We start from the raw sequence: 19,596 nt of genomic DNA on the forward strand, positions 1-19,596 counted from the left end.
ATGCGTAGCCTTTAAAAAGCCAAACATTAACTATGTGTTAATACCTGTGCTTATGCTTGTGTGTATTTTTTTTCTTGCATTGAATGAAGATGTTTTGAAATTGTTAGAACTAATATTTTCAAGTGCTTTGGGAAAAGTGTAAGAGGTAAAGGCAGCTGTGATAAGGTAGTACTAATTTCACAGGTCTGTCCTAGGTTTTTGCCTACGATTCTTGTGCTTCTTTGGCAAGCTGCTTAATCTCTTTTGTATAAAATGATGATACTAGAGGGCCTTGTTTTGTTTTTTTCAAGCTGTGTACTGTGGCCAATTTTTTCTTTAACTGTGTGCAACAACTGGATCCCTGTGTTACCTAAGAAGAATCAGAACCTGGGGCTGTTTTTTTTCTATTGCAATCAGAGAACAAAATATAGGCTAAGTTTAGTTTTAATATTTAGATTTTCTCATTAGCCTTATCTGTCAAATAGAACAAGTTTTATTTGTACATGCCTTATGTTACTTTGAGGTTGGATGCTTCTTGCTTTGGTAAATGAATGGCATTAATTACTATAACATTTTTATATTGGTAACAGTAAGACACCCACTGTGCTGTGCTTTGTGAGCTCCATTTGATGATAATTGGGGAAGCTTGTATTTCAGAAAAGGCAGCTACTGGTCTGTGAAGCTTTATGATTTTTCCAATGTGAAATTTATTAACTGTAAACATGCAAATTGTTATATGTAAACTTCATGTTCTCCATAAGGGAGCTGTTGTACTTTGCACAGAACGTCCATAAGATTTAAAAATGGAACGTGGCTCATAACCTGTTTGATAGAAATGACATTAATTTTAGGATTGGAGCCAGCAGTGTTTTCTGTACTGTTGTGGCAGCACTTAGTTCACAATTTCTTTTTCTCCTGTGAGGTAGAAACTCTACGGTTTTGGTTTCTGTGCGTGGCAGTCATCTAGCTGTAGGAGTGATAGCAGGGTAAGCCGATTAGCATGATTGATACTGCATGTCAGGGGACTGGCATAATGGGCTACCATTGAGACTGCATTGTGAAACCACACACGGATGAGGTAATCTCATTAGATGATTAAAACCTTCATTGAGTCTACCAGATTGCAGAGCTTTCAGTTGTATTGCTGTTGGGAACTGATGCTAAATAAGTGTACTGCTCTCCTTGGAGTGATGCTGAAATGGAGATTTTTCTGGGTTTTTCTCCTGGATAAAAGTCGCAGCAGCTGGAGGCTGATGAAGGCTGTTCCATCTTTCTGTGGTTTAAAGTAAGATTCCAGATGATGATGTAATTTTCTTTTAAAGTCAGTGTCAGGCTTGTGCTGATTTGGTTTTATCATGCTTTGCTGTTCTTTGTGAAATTCTGCAGTATTAGTGTTAAAAGAATATGTTTCTGTTTTGTGTCACTTCCTATGTTCCTACAGCAAAGGGGAATGTTACAGTGCATATTACAGCTCTGTTTTTATAAAGTAAGTGTGTTTTTTCTGAAGGTCGCCTTTGTCTTGACCTAGGATGAGGTGTAGTATAAGCGACACTCCTTATCCTCTTGTCTGTCCCATTTACAAATAGTGTGGCAGGCAGCACATGCTCATACTGGAACCTGGCGGTATGCTGCTTAAGGAGCTCATAGAAGAACATGGAATTTCAAATGAAAAGTAGTATACTTGTCTAGTGGTATACTTGAGCTTTGTTTTTGGTAGCAAGCTAAAATGAAAAACAAATGTTTCTATTCTGGGACTCTAGTGTTACAGTATTTATAACGCGAGGGTTGCTAGAACAGAATTTTGGAAGGTCAAGACTACTGTTCTGAGACTGGCAGAGTAACCACTCTTGCGGTATAGTTGGATTCTTCTGTATTAAAGAATAGCCCAGTTAATCTGTTGGGGGACGACAACACACAAACAGAAGAAACGTTTCTAACTTCTATTGCGTGTTGTGAGCAGTTGGTCCATTTCTGTTGCTTAGAGAAAGTACTGTATGACATTAATAAGCACATGTGCACATCCAGCGAGACAAAAACACAGGTACTCTATTGTTTTGGCAAGGGAGGAACCCCAGTAATGTAATACCTTCTGCACTCTGTTGTCAGATATGGTCTATTTATTCAGCAGTTCTGCAAGGAAGTGATCTTTGTCTAAGAGCTATTTAGGATCTGGTGTCAAAAAAAAACCCCAAAACACCACCAACAAAAAAACAACCCGAAAACCAAAACCCACAACTACAACCTGTTCCAGCATGTGAAGAAGTGGGGAAATATGCACACTGCGAGGAGAATGTTCTTTCATGTGTTTTTGATGTTTCATGTGTATTTACTAACAGGTTATAGACAACAGTAGTCAGTGAAATGTGATCAGCAGAGCAAGCACACAGCAAGTTTTCAGGTTTAATTTTCCTAGTTTAGTAAAAATGGCATAACTTGATGATAGACATCATCTCGTGTGACTGATTTCAAAATTCAAGTTTATACTGGATATCAGTGATATGCCAGTAATTTATATGCAAAAATCAAGTTGAGTTTCATCATATACTAAACACTTAAGAAAGTAAATGAACTGGCAAGCATTAAAAATATTGCACTTTTTCCTCTTTTAAACTGGTCACAAAGTGTTGTTTTTGTGTAGTTAAGTATATCTTTATAGTAGACTGAAGCGAATTACTTGACTATTACAATGTGTGTAATGTATAGGTATGGATATGTTTTTCCATTTCAGCTTTAACTTGCTCTCCAAGTGTGCTGGCTGAGTTGAAGTATCTCAAGATCTCTTATTCAGAGACCTTGATCAAGTCCTGACATTGCCTGAGATGTTTGAGGGTACTCAGTTCATGGCACTACTTTGCAGTTACCTTTTACTTTATGGGCAAAGAAAGGCCTTGGTACGCAGTTGTATTTTGCTGGCAAAGGACCTGTTCCTCTGAATAGAATTTAAAATTATGGAGTACTTCCAGTGGAACAAGACAAGTGTTTTGATTATGAAAATAGAAATCTCTTTTGATATGACTGCAACCCAACTCACTCTTTTCATAGTGTCTGCTATGAACAGAGGAGAGCAAATCATAAATGAGAAATTTCACAAGGCCCTTTTCAAAAGTGATAAGTTACTGTCTTTACTTCTTCATGCGATTTTCTTCTTCACGTTGTGTCCACTTAGAAAATGAACTCTCAGGGATGGTATCTCGGCCCTGTTGGCTGTTGGAACAGGTAAGTGACTTAAGGTTCCCCAAGCAGGGTGTAAACTAGGGAGATTAATCCATGATTGTGTTTGTTACTTGGCCTTTCTTATTTAAATCACAGAATCGTCTAGGTTGGAAAGGACCTTGAAGATCATCTAGTCCAACCGTTAATCTAGCCCTGACAGTTCCCAACTACACCATATCCCTAAGCGCTATGTCGAAATGTAACTCCTTTTCTGCTTACATAGGCTGGTTGTAATATTTGAAAAATCCATAATCTCTGTTGGTTCATATATACTTGCTTTCAACTTTGTATGTGTAAACTGAGTGCCCTGGTAAACAACTGTAAATAACCCATCTCAAAACACCTCTTCTTTGATTGAAATGAGGAAAAAGAAGGGTTTTTTTAATGTCAATTTTTACATAACTGTCGAGTAGAATGAAGAATTGGGGTCAAGTGCGTGAGCTGTTGCGGAAGAGAGGGGGGATAAGGCTGAGCCCTTCTCATTAGAGACTAAATGGGAGATCTGGACTACCCAGAAAGAATATTTTGGCCTTATCCTTTGTTCATAAAGAAAACCAACAGTCTTCTCTACTGAGTAAAATTTTGCTGTCAGTGATTTGTGCTTTGAGCACTAATTTTCCTTTCACTGTAGGAAATCTATATCCAGTGTTTCTTTGTTTCTTTTGCCTTGAGTTAAGCATGATGTTTGAAACTGCTTGCTGTATGTCTCTGTATGAAATGTTCAGGAGTTATTTTGCTGAGTATGAACCAACTCTTGAGTTTTGTTTTGGTTTTTTTTGTTTTTTAAGAAACCTTCTACACTTCTTAAAATAGCGTGTTCACAACATATTTTGCTCCACTTTTGTTCTGAGCTGTTTTCTTCCTTCCCACCCCCTGCTCTGTCTCCATAACAGCCTGGTGGGTGAACCCAGGCAGCAGCTCATGTTCTACCTCTTTGCTGTTTCTTTTGTAACCTGTTTGTGGAGCTGGCTGGCCTGCCTCCAGAAGTGCATGAGCGTGTTTATACATCTAGCCTAACAATAGTATCATAACACCAATTTGTTTAACCTGGGCTGGAAATAACAAACTAAATATTGTGAATCAAAGAGAAAGCAGTCATTTGGATACACTTCTCTACCCTGCCAGCTCATTTCTGTTGTGTCTGATAAAATCACTGAAACTTCTCTGACGTTCTGTGGGAATTTTATCAATTCTGTCAGTATGATGTGATACCTCTTCTAAATGCTCAGAGAAGTTCAACTATAGCTGTTCCTTGAAGCAGCATCACATGCTGTCATCACCTTGCTCAGGGAGAAGGTGTTTAATTTGTATATCTACTTCAAGCACATGTTATTGCAGAAAATCATCTATCCCTGCAGCTGTGGGGAGGGCAGTCATAGTATAGCAAACAAACTGTTCGCCTGTGTTTTTATTGCAGTATTTGAGCATAGTTGTAAAAGGCGGAAAACACACAGTTAATACTGATTACACTTACATATTAGCCACAAAGTAAGTAACAAGTTGATTGATCAGCATATTTTGGTTAAGGTGCCAAGACTTTGGTATAAGTACTCTTTATTGTTACTTTGATGGCCAAATATTCGTCTGAATTGAAACAATTTGGATGGTGTCCATCAGTAGCTGATGTGAGTGGTCCTAGCAGTATTTAGACTCTTCAAATACCATGGGGACTCGTATTTTAAAGTTTGTAGTTTCTGGAAAGAAAAAAAAAGGTAATGCATGTTGAATCAAAATGAAGTGATAATAAAATTTAAACACTCTCACTTTATTATACCATCCTCAAGATGTTCTAATCTTCACTGTGCAGTGAGATAATTTTGCTTTAGTAAAATCTGAGTTGACTTGCCCAATCTGCTGAAATTTGTCTTATTTTCTCTGAAAAATTTTATAATGGAGAGTAAGAATGGACGTTCCTGCCACTCTGACATGTCAGTCTGTTATCAAAAGTGAGAGTATTTGTTTCCATATCGCTCAGTCTTTGGCCTCCCTGCCTATCAAGAAGAACAAGTGTTCTCAAATTGTGTAGTAGCTTCAGTAAAGTGGCACCTGCCTGGTAGGGAGCTGACTGCAGCAGTACAAATAATGTGATGTTAGTAGGTGTCTTGTCTTTGCAGTCGGTGACAGTGAAGATATAATCATTCTACATCAGCAGTTTCTAAAATTATGGTTTGACATTGTTGTTGTTGGTCTTACCAGTCCTTCTGTCACGATTCATGTGGTGAATAAGCAGCTTCAGCTCTGCAGCTTTCTAGAAGGAAGAGGCTTGCAGCAGAGGCAAAACCAACGTGATCAAACGTGAAGGTCAGCTGAGTATTGCTTAGAGTAGCTATTTAATTTTTTTTCTGTATTTTTGTTAGCCTTTCAGGTCTGTGAGGGAGGGTAGACGATAGTCTGTGGAAGTAGGGGAACCATCCACTTGGAGACCTCAGTATGTGCCTTACATCTGTTTAGCGTTGAGGGTAAACGACAGCTTAGGAAACCTTGTGAGACCTGACATTGGATGTAAAAGTCCACTCCTCTTGCCAAATCTCTGAACACTGTGGCCACTCTCATGTCAGGATGGCTGGCAGTGCTGGTGAGCAGGAGGGAGGCATGCTTGGAGGACCTGGTGAGTGGCTAGCAGCATCCCTTTCACCTCGCTGTATCCCACTGCAAGTGGATCCATGTCACACAACCTTGTACAGGTGGCACCAGAATTCCCTAGGGGAGGAGAGACTCTGGATGCCACTGTAAGTGGTGGGAAAAATGAGAAACTCCGTTATTTACTTGAAGTTTGATATGTTGTTATAGTGGTATATCTCAGATTAAATCAGTTGCCTATCTTACCAGGTTCATATAAATGGTGTTGTGATACGTATTTTTAAGAGTTGGAAAATTTTGTACAAGGTATTAAATCTTATTTCTGATTTCATGCCTCTTGCTGTTGCCCCAAAGCTCTTCCCATTTTAAGGATTAAAAACCGATCATCTTTAGAAATAGAATATGCTTTTTCAGTGTCATGATAAAGACACTGAAAAATACTTAGTGTTATAGCAAATCTGACTGGTCATTATTACTCATAAATAGCTCCAGAATGAAAAGGGTTAAGTTATGAGTTCAGACAAAGTACCTGCTGAGGTAGGTTGTTTTGTCCATTTGAGGTTACCAGCTATTAAAAATATTTTCAAACTGGTACATGTGTACCTTATAATTCTGTTAGATGACAAACAAAATGTAGAAAAACATGTTTTCCCCTTTCCACGGTTACATTGTTCCTGAAGTGCTGGCAGTAGTAAGAGCTTCCAGTCAGTAAACAAAGTAGATGCCATTTAGATGTATAGGGAGCCAATAAATAAAGTAACGAGGCATCCAGTTTTAGAGTTCCTTTGCCTGTAAGTTAAAAATTAAACATTTTTATAGTAAGTGAAACTAGTTATGAAACTCTCACAAAAAAGGTGTAAAAAGCTGTTGGATACTGCAGTGCTTGCTTTTCATGTCAAAGAGCAAAGCTTAAAAATGTGAGGTACTTTGCAAGCCAGATAAGATAAAGGGACTGTAATGCTTGAATCTGCTCAAAATTACAAAATAAATAAACAATAAATCTGATAGGGTTTAAGTTGTCATAGCAGTGCTGGCGGTTTAATGATAGATTTTTGTTTTGTTTAATCTCTTTTTAATGTTTTTTCTCTAGTCCGTGATGTGATCTGATACAAATGGAGAAATGAACAATCTCACTATACTGAGCAAACAGCAGCTAATTGTTCACTCTATCTAGTGCATAGAGGAGGAGGGGAATAGTTTGTGATGAGATCAGAAATTCTAGGCGATTTTTATTTTCCATGATTCTCTTAGTTACTCATCAGAAGGATGCTGTTACTAAAAAGAACAACAACAAAAACTCCAAAAGCATAAATGCTTATAGGAAGAAATCCTTCTTAGCACTAAAAGGTGGAGATGAATGGCAATATTTAAGATGTCTCGAGTTTCTGGACATTTCCTAGATTACTAAGGTGATCTTAAAGGGCCGTTTGCCTCATCTTATTCTTTATCCAAAGAAATGCCTGGCATGAGAATCTCATTTTCAGTGCATTTAATGTTGAAATTATGCCATTTAAATTATTTATCTTTAGCTGGTACCAAAGATATTTGTATTCATCATCTGTCCAGATGCACAAAGTATGACTTTTCTTATCATGCTTAGATGAAGCCTTAGATGTGGGATGCTTTTAACTGAGCTAAATGTGAAACACTGGCCATTTGGTAAACTAAATGCCCTTTGTCTATTAGGTGGCGAGATGGGAACTGTTCAGCTGGGAGCTGCAGCACAGCTGTGGTAGCTGGCCTTGGAAATTAGGGCTGAGAAACAAGTTCCTTCTTTCATGATACAGCTACATAAAGATATTATTTTTTCTGTGTTTACTTACATTTTGTCATATGATACTTTCAGCAAAAGAGTATTAGTGAAAATGAGAAGAGCGGTGAAGTAAGATTTCTGACAGCAGTTGTTGAAGGAAGTGCTCCGTTTTTAGAGAAAACAGCGTAAAGCTTTCTATCTTTTCACTTAAAGTAGGCATACAAACTTAGTTCAAGGTGAGTCTGGGAAGAAGTGTGATTATATCTGCCACCTTTTAGTTCTTTTGTTCCCCCCTCTCAAAAATATGCTAACTCCTTATTTTTTTTTTTTTTTTAAAATGAAGGCTTCATGGACCCTTGGGGTTGGCCATTAATTTTAGGCCATTGTGTGAATGCTAACTACTTAAAAATAGTCATGGAGCCAACCTTGCTTCCTCTCAGGGTTTATCAGTTGGAAGCATCTTCTTTTTATCCTATGGCTAAGCAAAGACCTCTCTGGATTGATGATTTGATCTGTATAATGGAAAATCTAGGCAGGATATCCTTTCTCTGTTATTCCTTGGTGTGATGGCACCAGGTTGTGTCTTAAAATGGGGGAAGGGAAAAGGAGGATCCTACTAGCAGACAAAGTGGTTTCAAGGGACTCTTAAACTGCAGGCTTGGAGAGAACCTTGTATTTATTCCCCTTGTTGAACCATTTGTGCTTCAATCTAATATTATAACGCATCAGCGGTGGCTTCTGCTGCTATGCTCAAAAGTTTGCTCGTGTGCAATATGGATGTCTTATATTTGGAAATGTTGTGCATACCGTGCTGAAATATATCATGAGGGGCTTCTCTGTAGTTATTTTGAGCACTTGCAGACCTTAATGAAATACTGCATTGACAAGCTAGATCCAGTCTTATCCTGCAGAAATGCAGTGCCTGAGCTTCCCCTGCTAAGAAAAAAATGTTTCTAGTGTAATTCCTTGATGAAAATGCCTCTAAAACCAAGCAGCATTTAATGTGCAATAGAGGTGCAGTGAATGCTTGATAAAGTATGTGTATGGGGTAGTAAACGTACTCAAAATTATGTTGGAACATTGTTATGGCCTTTCATTTAGACATGCTTGTAACTATTCGACTATAATACTCCTAGCTTTAAATTTTTCTTGGTGTTTACAAGGCAGAGGACGTCACCAGCTTTTGTGATTGTGGAAGAGCCTTTGAATTAGTTGGCTTGTGTTCGGGACAAGGAGCCTGGGTAAAAATGACACTGACTCTTTATCCCGCCCCCCATTCCCTTCTTCAGAAAACAAGAGTATAGCTCTTATATAAGAGGTGAGTCCCTCTCTGAGTTAGTTCATCGTGACCTATATGTGTTGTGGTGTAACCGCAAAGGAGGAACCTGAGGGCTTTGGGGAGGGATGACAGAGACAGGATGTGATTGTGGGTTTGCAAAATAATCATCAGCTTGTACTTGGGGTGCAAGACAAAAATCATTAAAACTAATAAAAAGAAATGCTTTAATTGCCTATCTGGACTTTGGAATCTGTAACTCTCAAGTGTTCATGCCAAGATGTTAGTACAGTTTAAAGCACATGAATTTTTTACTGGTAGTGAAGATATCTGTGGGGTTGTTGCTTGGGCTTTCACGTGAGGAGAAGATAAAGATCATTCCTTCTACACCACAAAGTGCACCTCAGCTACTTAGAATTAGCAAAGGTCCTTTTCATATTAGCAGGTTGTTCTGTGACTTTCATCACCACATTTTTTTATAGCTTTAACTTCAGTGTTTAAATAGACTGCGGGTTACGTTTCTTACCAGAATGCCATATTATTCTATGGGACATACAGTTATACCTGTTACTGATCTAAAAGGCCAGATAAACAAAAATATTTGACTGAAAAGACATAATGCTATTAAGAAACTTCTACTGCTCTTGTTTACACTGTCAGAAAATTAAGTTCATTGTATATAATAGCCTTATGACTGTGACTTAAATGCAGAATCTCAACATATGCAAGAATTTGTACCTCTGTGCTCTTAATAGTGTTTCATAGGATTTTTTTTTTTTAGCCTTGTTCAACCTAGGATCTCTAACATGTATTGCAAGTCTGTGTACATAACATGTTTTAAGCAACTGTTGAAAAACCAAAGCAAGGGAAGTTTTTTCAAATCGTAAGCCCACCCCTCACATATTAAATCATTTGAAATCTTACAATTGCTGTTATTTTCAGTCCATTGTGTCTGCTTCCTGTTGGTCAAAGGTTATGAGGATAGGGTGGTGTAGAGTGAGGTGGGAAGCCAGCAGGAAAAAGAAAGCTTTGCTTATTTTGGGGTAGACACAACTACAGAAATGGACAGGAGATTGCTTAAATTTTCTGAAGACTTGAAGAGGTAAATTAGAAAAAAAACCCCTAATCTCAATGTTGTTTACTTTTCTGCTTTGTAACTTAGGTATATGGAGATAGAATTGGAGTAAGTAAACAGGGATTTCCTTAAAGAATGTTATCTCTTTTACTTGAAAAATCTTTTTTTATTCAAAAAGAGGTGTAGCTTTTGTTTTGATTTACAAGTTGGCTTGGTAAATTCTGAAGCACGAGCCTAAACTTCTACCTGTTTATTCACTTGTATCACTAACTTAAAAGTAAGTTTTATGTCACGAAGTGCTAGTAAAAGCTTTGGCACGTATCACTTTGTTACATTACAGGCATACATGGGTGCACGGAGGTGTGTTAATAGAGCCCTCTAAAACACTCAGTTTATCTTAATATTTGTATCGTTATTCAAGAACCATCTGTAATTTCTTGGCTGTTAAAGCACTAGTGCAAGTACTTCAGTTTTGTCAACAGGGTGGCTTGCAGCGCGTTGCGGTGAGCAGAGGCTGGCTGGCCGGCTCAGGTTCCTCCGTCGGGGCAGTGCCACCTTCGTGGTAAGCAATCCCGGCAACACCGTCCGAAGGATTTGCCTTCAGAACAAATCTTGATGCAGAAGATTGCTCTGGGGTTGGGGGGGGGAAAAAAAAAAATTAATTGGCTGTGGTGATTAAATTCTACGAAGTTGTTGATCCTAATAATATATGGCATGAGGGTACTATTACAGTCTAGGAAACAGTAGCAAACATTTTTATGTGAGTTGATGAGAGCAAGAGGAGCATTTTGTAAGCTAATCAAAGTAATTATACTGAAGCATCTTAATTCTCAGGTATGCTGGTATGTAGTTAAATTTGCTGTTGGTATGTGATGTAGCTGGTTTTTAAATTTCTTAACCATTTTGTTACTACCAGTAAGTTATTTGAATCTAAAAGTATATCGTTTGTAGCATTGGAAAAACAATATTTTTGTTATAATAGAAACTCTGTTTAATTAGCATAGCAAAAGCAATTTATATATCAAAATTCTTTGCAAGACATTATGACTTTGTGCTTGTTTATTTTGAAAATTATTTTTTTTCTGGAGTTCTTCAGGTCAGTGTTTTTGTTCAGAAAAAGCTCTGCTGAGGCTAGTTGGTAAATAGTCTCAGTCAAGTGAGACACAATGCTGACTTTTACCTCAGCCTTTACTTTTCTTAGCAGCTCTTCCTGCCATATATGCACAGTTGGTTCATGCATATTGCAGATCTGATGATTTGTAATGGAAAAGCTAATAATTTTGGTCCTAAAATGTAAGCACTGAGCATGCCCTTCCTAATTCTTCCCCTTTCCTAGAATAAGGAATTCCTTGCAGTGCCCCACAGTATTGAAGAAGTACTGTGTTGTTTTTCCCTGTAATACCTTGGGAGAACAATAGATTTCCCTTAGCTTTCCCTTTACTGTGTCTGACTAAAATGGCTTGAATAAGTATCAGTCCTTTCATTGCTGTAATAGTGGCTGACTCATTTACAAAAGAGACTTCTGCTTTGGTCTACAGATACTTGATTTGCAAAAATGCCAGCTAGTGTACAGCCTTGCTCTCACAAGGAATGGATAAGGATGGAGTGTCAACATGTCCTAAATTTAATTTGTAGGGATTATTTAAAACATTGTCTGGAATTTCCTTTGGAGACTTTTCCATGTGTGTTAATGCATGTGTAGGAGCTTCTTTCATTATGCACACAACTAGTAGTTTAAACCACGCTATTTAGTTGGGAGGCAATTTGTAGAAATTATGGGTTATCTTTGTACTGTCCTCCTTAATTCATTGCTAAATCCCCCTTAATTCATCATTCCCTCTTGAAATTGGAGAAACCGCTTCTTTCGTAGTGCAAATCCCTTTTCTTTTATGGGGAGTACAAAACACAGTATTTAAGCCTATGAATATTTTGTTGAAGACTTGATGTGCACCATACCTGGCTTCTGTTGTCATCTGTAGAAATCTATTTTGTATGCAGCATGAGCATGCTTGAGTGATCCAAGCATGAAGCAGTGAAGCATGTGTTGTATGTTTGTTGAAACTGCAATGTCCTTTAAAGGATCCAAAGTAGTGTCAGGAATTACATGTTTTTAAACAGTTCTAGTGTCTTGATTTTCCTTTTATATAAGCCTTTCAAAGATGATGACAATAGGTGTCTACACAGACAAGTAAGGGGGGGGGGGGAGGGAAAGGAAAACTGTAAAGCTGTACCAAATACTACAAAAAGCACAGGCTTCTGATCTGTAAGAATGGGGATTTTTCACACCTTGTTACAAACACCACTTCAAAATGACTGTCCTGCTAGGAAATGAGAAGTGAATAGCCCAAAATATATCGTGAAATATTTAAGCCCTGCCCATTAGTGAGAAAGCAACTGTTGATATCGATGGAGACGTTTCAGCTTTAGATTTATTGTGTCTTTATTAATGCTATGTTTTTTTTTAATTTTTCTGTGCATTGTCCTCACACCACTTGTCACAACGTACACTCATGAGCTCAGGATAGTGGAACTCAAGTCAAACACAGTGCGGCTGGTGTCTTCTCTGACTTGCCTTGTTAAGGGGGTCTTGTCAGCACTGAAGTAATCCTTGTGATAAGTAACATACAGACACTTTAAAAGAAAGGGCAGAACCTACCTTGAATGTTTTGCTTTCTTAGATTAAGACTTGTGGGGGGAAGTGACTTTTAATTAAGAACTGATGAAAAGGCTGAAGCAACTTTAGAAAAAAACAACAAACAAACCTTTGTCTGATGAATACACAAAAACATTACTTTTTAAATACATCCATCTGATGTGAAGCCAAATTTTAATCTCGCTGGTTGATTCTATGTACTATCACAGTGGTTGATCTTTAGGAGGAATCTGAAGGAAGGAGATGTTGTGCCCTTGCTTATTGATTCGGCGAGCCGTCAGAAGTTGAAGAAAGATGAGCGACACGGGAGAGGAGGAAAAATGAGCTGAATCTGGTATTGTTGGTAGAGCAAAGGAGTAGGAGGTGACTTGCAAGAGGGAGGGAGTCAAGTAAGTGCATTGACTTTCCAAAGAAGAAAAAGCCTAAAAATAGGAAAAGAAGCTCAAAACTGCAATAAAGCAAGTCAATAAATGGAGAACTTTAAAACAGGTGATGATGAGATCGAGATGCAGAATGAGAGGAGGAGGGAGATTGTCCTGACAGTATTATTTGAAATGGAATGGGTATGAGAAAGACTAGAGAGGGAGATGATGCTGCTCATGATGCTCATGATCACAGAGAAAAAGATCAAATTTTGGAAATGCTCTGAGAAACAGGGTAGCATACAGAAGACCACGTAGATGTGTGGGTAAGGAACCTGCAACACATATACTTCTTATGCCGTGACAAGCGTCATGCCACGACAAGTGTTATGTTGCTGACAAAGCAGTGAGAGGAGATGGCAAAGCTAATAGCTGTGATAGGGAACATGTTGCTGGCAAGACTGTTAGGGACTTATATTTTAGCCACATAGGGTGGGTGGTGTGAAGTAGAACAACTAGAAGTGAAAAGGTAAGTTTGCAAGTGATCAGAAGTGGCAGAGTATTTATAGGCACAAGGAGTGGATAAGAAGATCTAGGAAGACAGAGGGATGATTTGGTCACTGGTCCTAACTTGGAGACAGTGAAATGAGGGCTCAGGTCCTGGCTCTGCTGCAGATTTCCTGCTTTATTGCTCTATATAGCTCTCTGAATCAGTTCTCCTTTGATGAAGAGATGATGATAATTCTCTGGTATGCAGGAGTCTGGCAGAGAGAAATTTGTGCTTGACATTAGAAAACTTCTGACACACGTTGTAAAAGTTAAGTATTTATTGAAGTTACTGATGCTATCAGTCATAATAAGGATCAATTTAATATGAATTAGATGGTACAGACCTGGCTGCACACTTACACTGGGAATAGACATAAGGCTTTAAAGAAGAGAAGGTGGGAAAAAGAAAACAGTAAGAAGCCCCATGCTAAATGAAAAGGACTATGAAAATATTCAGTTAGTTTTAGATTCACAAAGCAGCGGTTAGTGCTACATTGTCTGAATTATATTTTGTGCCTTTTTGATGCTTTAGTTAGCGGTGTAATGCTGGAAGACCAATTCACATGCTGAAACGTCAGTTATGAAACAGTGCTCCCAGTAAATTGTGTGGAAGTATTGTTCTGCTGTATTTTCAGTGTTTTCTTTTGTTTATTTAACAAGCTAAAGTTAGAATCGACAGCACAAGACTAGAAAATGGTGACAATAGTTTGAAAACAGGAAATTTTGGCCTTGTGTGTATTCGGAACAGATGATCAGGATGATGGCCAGGAGAGTGGAAACTTCCACTGAGACTGTTTTTTCCTTATTTTGCTCAGTGAGAAAAGATGGTGCTTCCTGGAAAACAAGCCTTAAGTATTTAAAGAAAGTTGTAATGTATTCAGTATTTTCCTCTTATCACATTTGTTTATTTTTCAGGAATCTGTTTACGCTTCTTAGTATTTAACGCTACTAAAAGTAGAATGTTTGGACTATTGTCAGATCTTGGAAATGCAGATTCTGCTGTTTCTGCTGTTAGAATTAAGACACTAAACATGCTTTTTTGTGTGCAGTTTAGTTGTTCTGTCTTACATTTCAAAAAAAAAAAAAAGGGCATCATTTTTATGGAAGAGGATGGCAGTTGCCAGTAGGTGTTATGATAATGGTTTTCAGAAGTAGCTAGTAATCACATATTCTTGTTCTGGTGCTAATGATATGGCCTTTTAAAAAAAAAAAAAAAAATTAAAAGATTCCAGACTGTGCTTTCTGAAAAACACCCCTTAATTTATTTCCATGTAGACATATACAAGTGTTAATTTTTCAGGGAAAACATGAGCTGAATTTTTGAAATTTCACCACATTGGAGGTAGTTCTGCAAGCCAGAAGGTAGCAAGTGGAAAAAGTAAAGTTTTGTACTTGAAGTACCGTTACCTAATGTGACCTCTTTTGTCTACTTCCCGGCAGTCCTCCCAGATATGTGCCTTGTGGGATGAAGCTCATCAGTGACAGTTGTCACTAGTCTATGCCTACCTCAAACAGGGTTTAAAAAAAAGCATAGTGTGAAGGAACACTTACTTTTATTTCATTTGAGCTTCTAATGGGATGCAGAGCACAAGTCTGCTGCTCAGTGAAGCTGTGCAGGAGGTGTGTTTGTCTCCTGTGATGAACAGAACATCTGGACACTAGAAATGTGGAGGCAAAAAGGAGAAGAAATACTCAACTTCTGTTTGTGATCTGTCTTCCAGTTGTTTGTCAGACATGTAGCAGTTTCACTATTGTCTAACCTTTGCACTGGAAAAAATGTAAAGGGGGAGGGATAGATGGGAGCAAAAAGCATAAAGAAAATGAAATCTTGATTTCACCAGAGAAGTGAAAAGACCTCAACAGTGTGTTTAGGACTTAAATGTCCAGGACAGCATTCTGAAGTGACCTTAAGCTGTCTTTTTTTTTTTTTTTCCCTCTACTTCTTTCTGGTTAATGCTCTGTATGTCTTTTACTTACAAACTTTATAAGTTCTTTTGGAGCAAGGAAATGTTTTCTTATGTGTTTGTAAAACATCAAGTGTTCTTTTGGATCCTTCCCTGTGTCCCTGGGTAAGTCACTTCTTCCAACTCTTAGTTGACTTCTCTGGGAAGGGAGGATGCTGAATACTGCCCTTTTAAAGTACTCTGTGGCATACGGAGATGAAAGCGTAAGCACAAATGTCTGCACGCTTGAGAGATGAGAAGGAAGATCTGAGATTTGTAAATTTATTCCTGGGTCTACTGGTCATACATGGGGGAAAGATTTATTAGTGGTATTACTGAAGCGGGCTGTAAGTGATATCCTCTTTGGCTTAGCCAGTGCTCAACAGTTGCGGAGGTTTTTTGACTGGATGCTAACCAAGAGAAAAAAGGTGGTAAGTATGCTAAAAGAGGAAAATCAGCTTTCAATGACATGAGGATTATGGGTAATAATACTTAGCAAACTAAAGAAGGACAATTGACCAGTTTATCAGTAAGCAGTTACTTGACCATGTGAGAGCAAATGCTGTAAAAAAAATTGACCAGAAAAAGTTGTCTTTGACTTAACATTTCTAAGCTTTTTTTTTTAAGCATTTTGTTTAATTATTTTGGCCTCTTGAGTAAAAGCTTGAAGGGATCCAAATGGAAAGTTAAATTCTTTCAAAAATATAAAGGTAAATTATCTACTCTTTCCTGCCCCTTCCTCCTTCCTTTCCCTCTCCATTTACACATGCATCCCCTATTTCCTACATCTTTGAACTACAGCCAGCAGTTGAATGAGGTACATCTCCAATATATATGACTGGGGGGAAAAAAAAATAATCCATAAATGTAAATATTAAGGGAGGTATAGCTAAAAATTCTTCAATAGATACCTCTTGTAAGGAGATTATATCCTAAATCCTGTGTACTGCATACAGGTTTAGCTACAGTCTTTCATTAAAAAAAAACCCCAACACAACAACGAAAACAACCCCAAAAACCCACAAACCCTAACAGTGCTAAATGATTCTTTCTGCCAATTTCTTAGCTGATTCACTGGCTTTTAAATCAGAAGTCTTGCATATATGTGAGTGGAAAAACTAATCGTAGGAATTTCTTGGTTTTGCTTTGTAACCTACTCAAAATGCTGTGTGAAAAATACAGAATTCCACTATTCCTTTGATCATTTGATGCTCTGTGGGTGAGCAGCTTGTCACATTTTAGACTACTTCAAAAACAAGCAAACAAGCTTGTTTCTATAGTTATGAAGGTCTCATGATACGATGGTCTCATGATACAAACAGGACAATGTTTGGCAAGAATGGTGATGTCCTATGTTAGGCCAGCTGATACGCTTTGCAGCTCAAAGGAGAAAACAAGCTGAGAGGCACACAAGGCCTTTCTTAGTCTGAAACAAAAGCAGCAAACCTCGTTAAACCTCGTTTTGTAATAATTTACAAAGCCTACACAGGCTTTTGGTGAACTTGATTCCCATGACGTTTGCCATACTACACTTTTAAAGGAACAATTAGGTATTTGATCTGCATGCGGTGTTTTGTACTTAGGTGTTAGTATATTTATAAAATATATATCTAAAACCCTATTTATATTAATAACACACATTTTATATATATGAAAAAATCCTTCATTTTAAAAACTCACCTTTTCTCTATCTGCTCAAATTATCTTTCCAGATTTGAATGATAGTGGTATTGGGAGAAAATGTTTAAATCCCATACTGGTTGGTTTTTTTGACTTCTTAAACTTAATGCAGTTGACTTTTAGCACAGAAAACCAGTGTTTGATAATGTATGGCTGATAACATCAGTAAAGTGACAGATGATTGGTACCTGTAATTTTCTGTGACTCAATCCAGTTGCATCTTTTTTGGTGATTATAAGAAATAGTCTGTAACATGCTCTGTAAAAGAAGATGCAAAATTTGCAAATAAGAATGCCCAAGGGGGTAAAAAAAAAATTAAATTTGCATAAACACGTATTTGCACGCGTGCATGCTCTCTTTTAGAGATTTCTTTTTGGAAAGCCGTTACTGAAGAAGCTCTCTTCCTTACACATATAGCACGCTATTCTGTACTTAGTGAGGCAGCATTCAGCTTTCGTTACAACGACAAATACTGAAATGTTAAAAATAGATCAAGCTTTAAGAATCCCAGATATTTTCAAATAACAAAGAGTGATTTATGTGGGCTCATTTTGCACTTTGACAAAATATAGAGGCGCTTTTGTACTATGATTAGCAAGGGTGCTGATGTCAGTTCGCTTGTCTAGCTTTAAGCTTTATTCTGCTGCTAAATTGTGCTTTGTACTGTAATCCAGAGAACCTTTGTATCTGCCTTATTAGTGTGTAGTTTATGGAATTGCTTTTGTTTTTGAACATAATCTGTGCCAGTTTCAGTAAGTGTGACTCATTATATGACTGAAATAAATGTTCACATATGCACTATGTGAACACTCTTCAAAAATAGTAGCAGGTGCTGGTAGGCTAAATTCAATGTTTTAAGTACTTTCTAGTTGCTATTTTGTAGCCTGAGGGGCTGAAAGCAAATTCCATTTAGCTGGTTGATTCTCTGAATTTTTAGGACTCCTATTTACTCATTAATGCTCAACAGAGATTGTCAGGATTGCTAAGAATCTTTCACTCCTTAGCACAGTGCTAGAAATTACCTTCTAGAAGACTCACGCTTCATTAATATAGTTGAGGTTTTGTTTTTTTTGGTTACACAAATTGTGAGACAAAAATGCATTATGCTTCTCAATTGCTCTTGTCCCTCTCCTATCTCTAATCTCTTTCCTCCTGACTTAAGCTTTGAAAATTTCATCTGAATGACTGAAGGCTGAGGTTAAAGATAAAGCTGAAGCAACAGAGTTTTGCAGTTTGGTTCGTAACAGTTATCTGAGATCGACCTTGTCTGGAGAGAGAGCTGCTGATATTGAAGTTTCCTGTTATCCCAGCATCTAAGTTGCTGCTTGATTTGGAAACAGGAAACAAAACAAACTTTGCCAGTGCCTTTGGGTTGCTGTCAAACAGGGCTTATCAGCTGTGCTACTAGAAGATGCTCACATTTGAAATATAAATTGAAGGGGTTTCATCTGTGTTACATGGACTTGTGTTTTACTGTTCACCCAGTTAAACTTACTGCTACCGTGGAAACAGTTGCCCAAGACCTTGACTTCATTCACACAGTTCAGCATTTAAAAGCAGATGCTGTGTTCACAACTACAATACGTATACTTCTTTTATAAATTATAAAAGTTATCTTAAAATCAAATAACTTTTAGAGGCTTAGTAGTTGGGGGATGGATCACAAGCCTTAATTAAGCTGTCTGGCGTTCTTCCCTTTCTCCTGTTTTCTGTATTATCTTTTCATAATAGCTTCCTAAGCTTGATACCCAAAAAAGGCATGTCCACTTGACAATAAGGGTTTTGTGAGTCTCTAGTGCAAAGCTGACGGCGCTAGTTCGGAGCTGGAGGATAGCAGTGCAGTTCTCGCTCTTTGTCCTTTATGTCCTCCCTCCACTAGTTTTGTTTGAAGGTAACAGCTACATAAAAATCAAATGGAAACACTCATCTGCCTCAAGAAAATGGGTCTGAATCCGTTCCTAATACATAGTAAGAAACTCTTGTTTTTCAAAGCTACATCTCAGTGTGTAAAGGACTTCACATGTCTTGACTTCTTCTGGGACCATCCTTGTTGATTTCATTCTTTTCCTTGGTTAGCATGCAGCCAGGGCTGGCTGAAAAGAACTCACCTGTTTCGGGTTTTTTTATTTCTTCTGTTGTTTTTTTGACCTTCCAAAGGACTTGCTGGCAACCTTGTTGGAATATCCTAATGAAGTTTTAAATGGGGTGCCTTGGGGCATGGTGTGAGTCTGAGGTGTAAGCGCAGTGTCCTGACTACTGCATTGATTGGCCTTGGTCTCCAACTTTGCTGAAAAGTGTAAAAACAAATGGACAAAACAGTGATGGCTCCCCGCTGTGTCTAGTCTCTACTTCCAGATTTCTAACTGTGAATGCAGTGCAGCTCTTCTAGTGGGCAATGGCAGTATGTCTAGTTCCTTCTACTGTGCCCATTATTCTGGAATTTGTGCGTGTAAGGAAGCTTATCGTATAGAATGCCATATTGCTGGTGGAGCTGAGGAACCAAAATGCAGCTAAGTGGGGCAATAAAGATGCT

The 19,596-nt window shown here is 38.0% G+C and overlaps 1 protein-coding gene across 5 annotated transcripts in view; it reads left to right on the forward strand.

The window, feature by feature from the left end:
• Positions 1 to 19,596, forward strand: part of GAB1 (GRB2 associated binding protein 1) — a 101,056-nt gene that overhangs the window by 36,457 nt on the left and 45,003 nt on the right. The gene's annotated exons all lie outside the window — the stretch shown is intronic.

This window comes from Strix aluco, chromosome 4 (assembly GCF_031877795.1).
Source record: "Strix aluco isolate bStrAlu1 chromosome 4, bStrAlu1.hap1, whole genome shotgun sequence".
Lineage (NCBI taxonomy): Eukaryota > Metazoa > Chordata > Aves > Strigiformes > Strigidae > Strix > Strix aluco.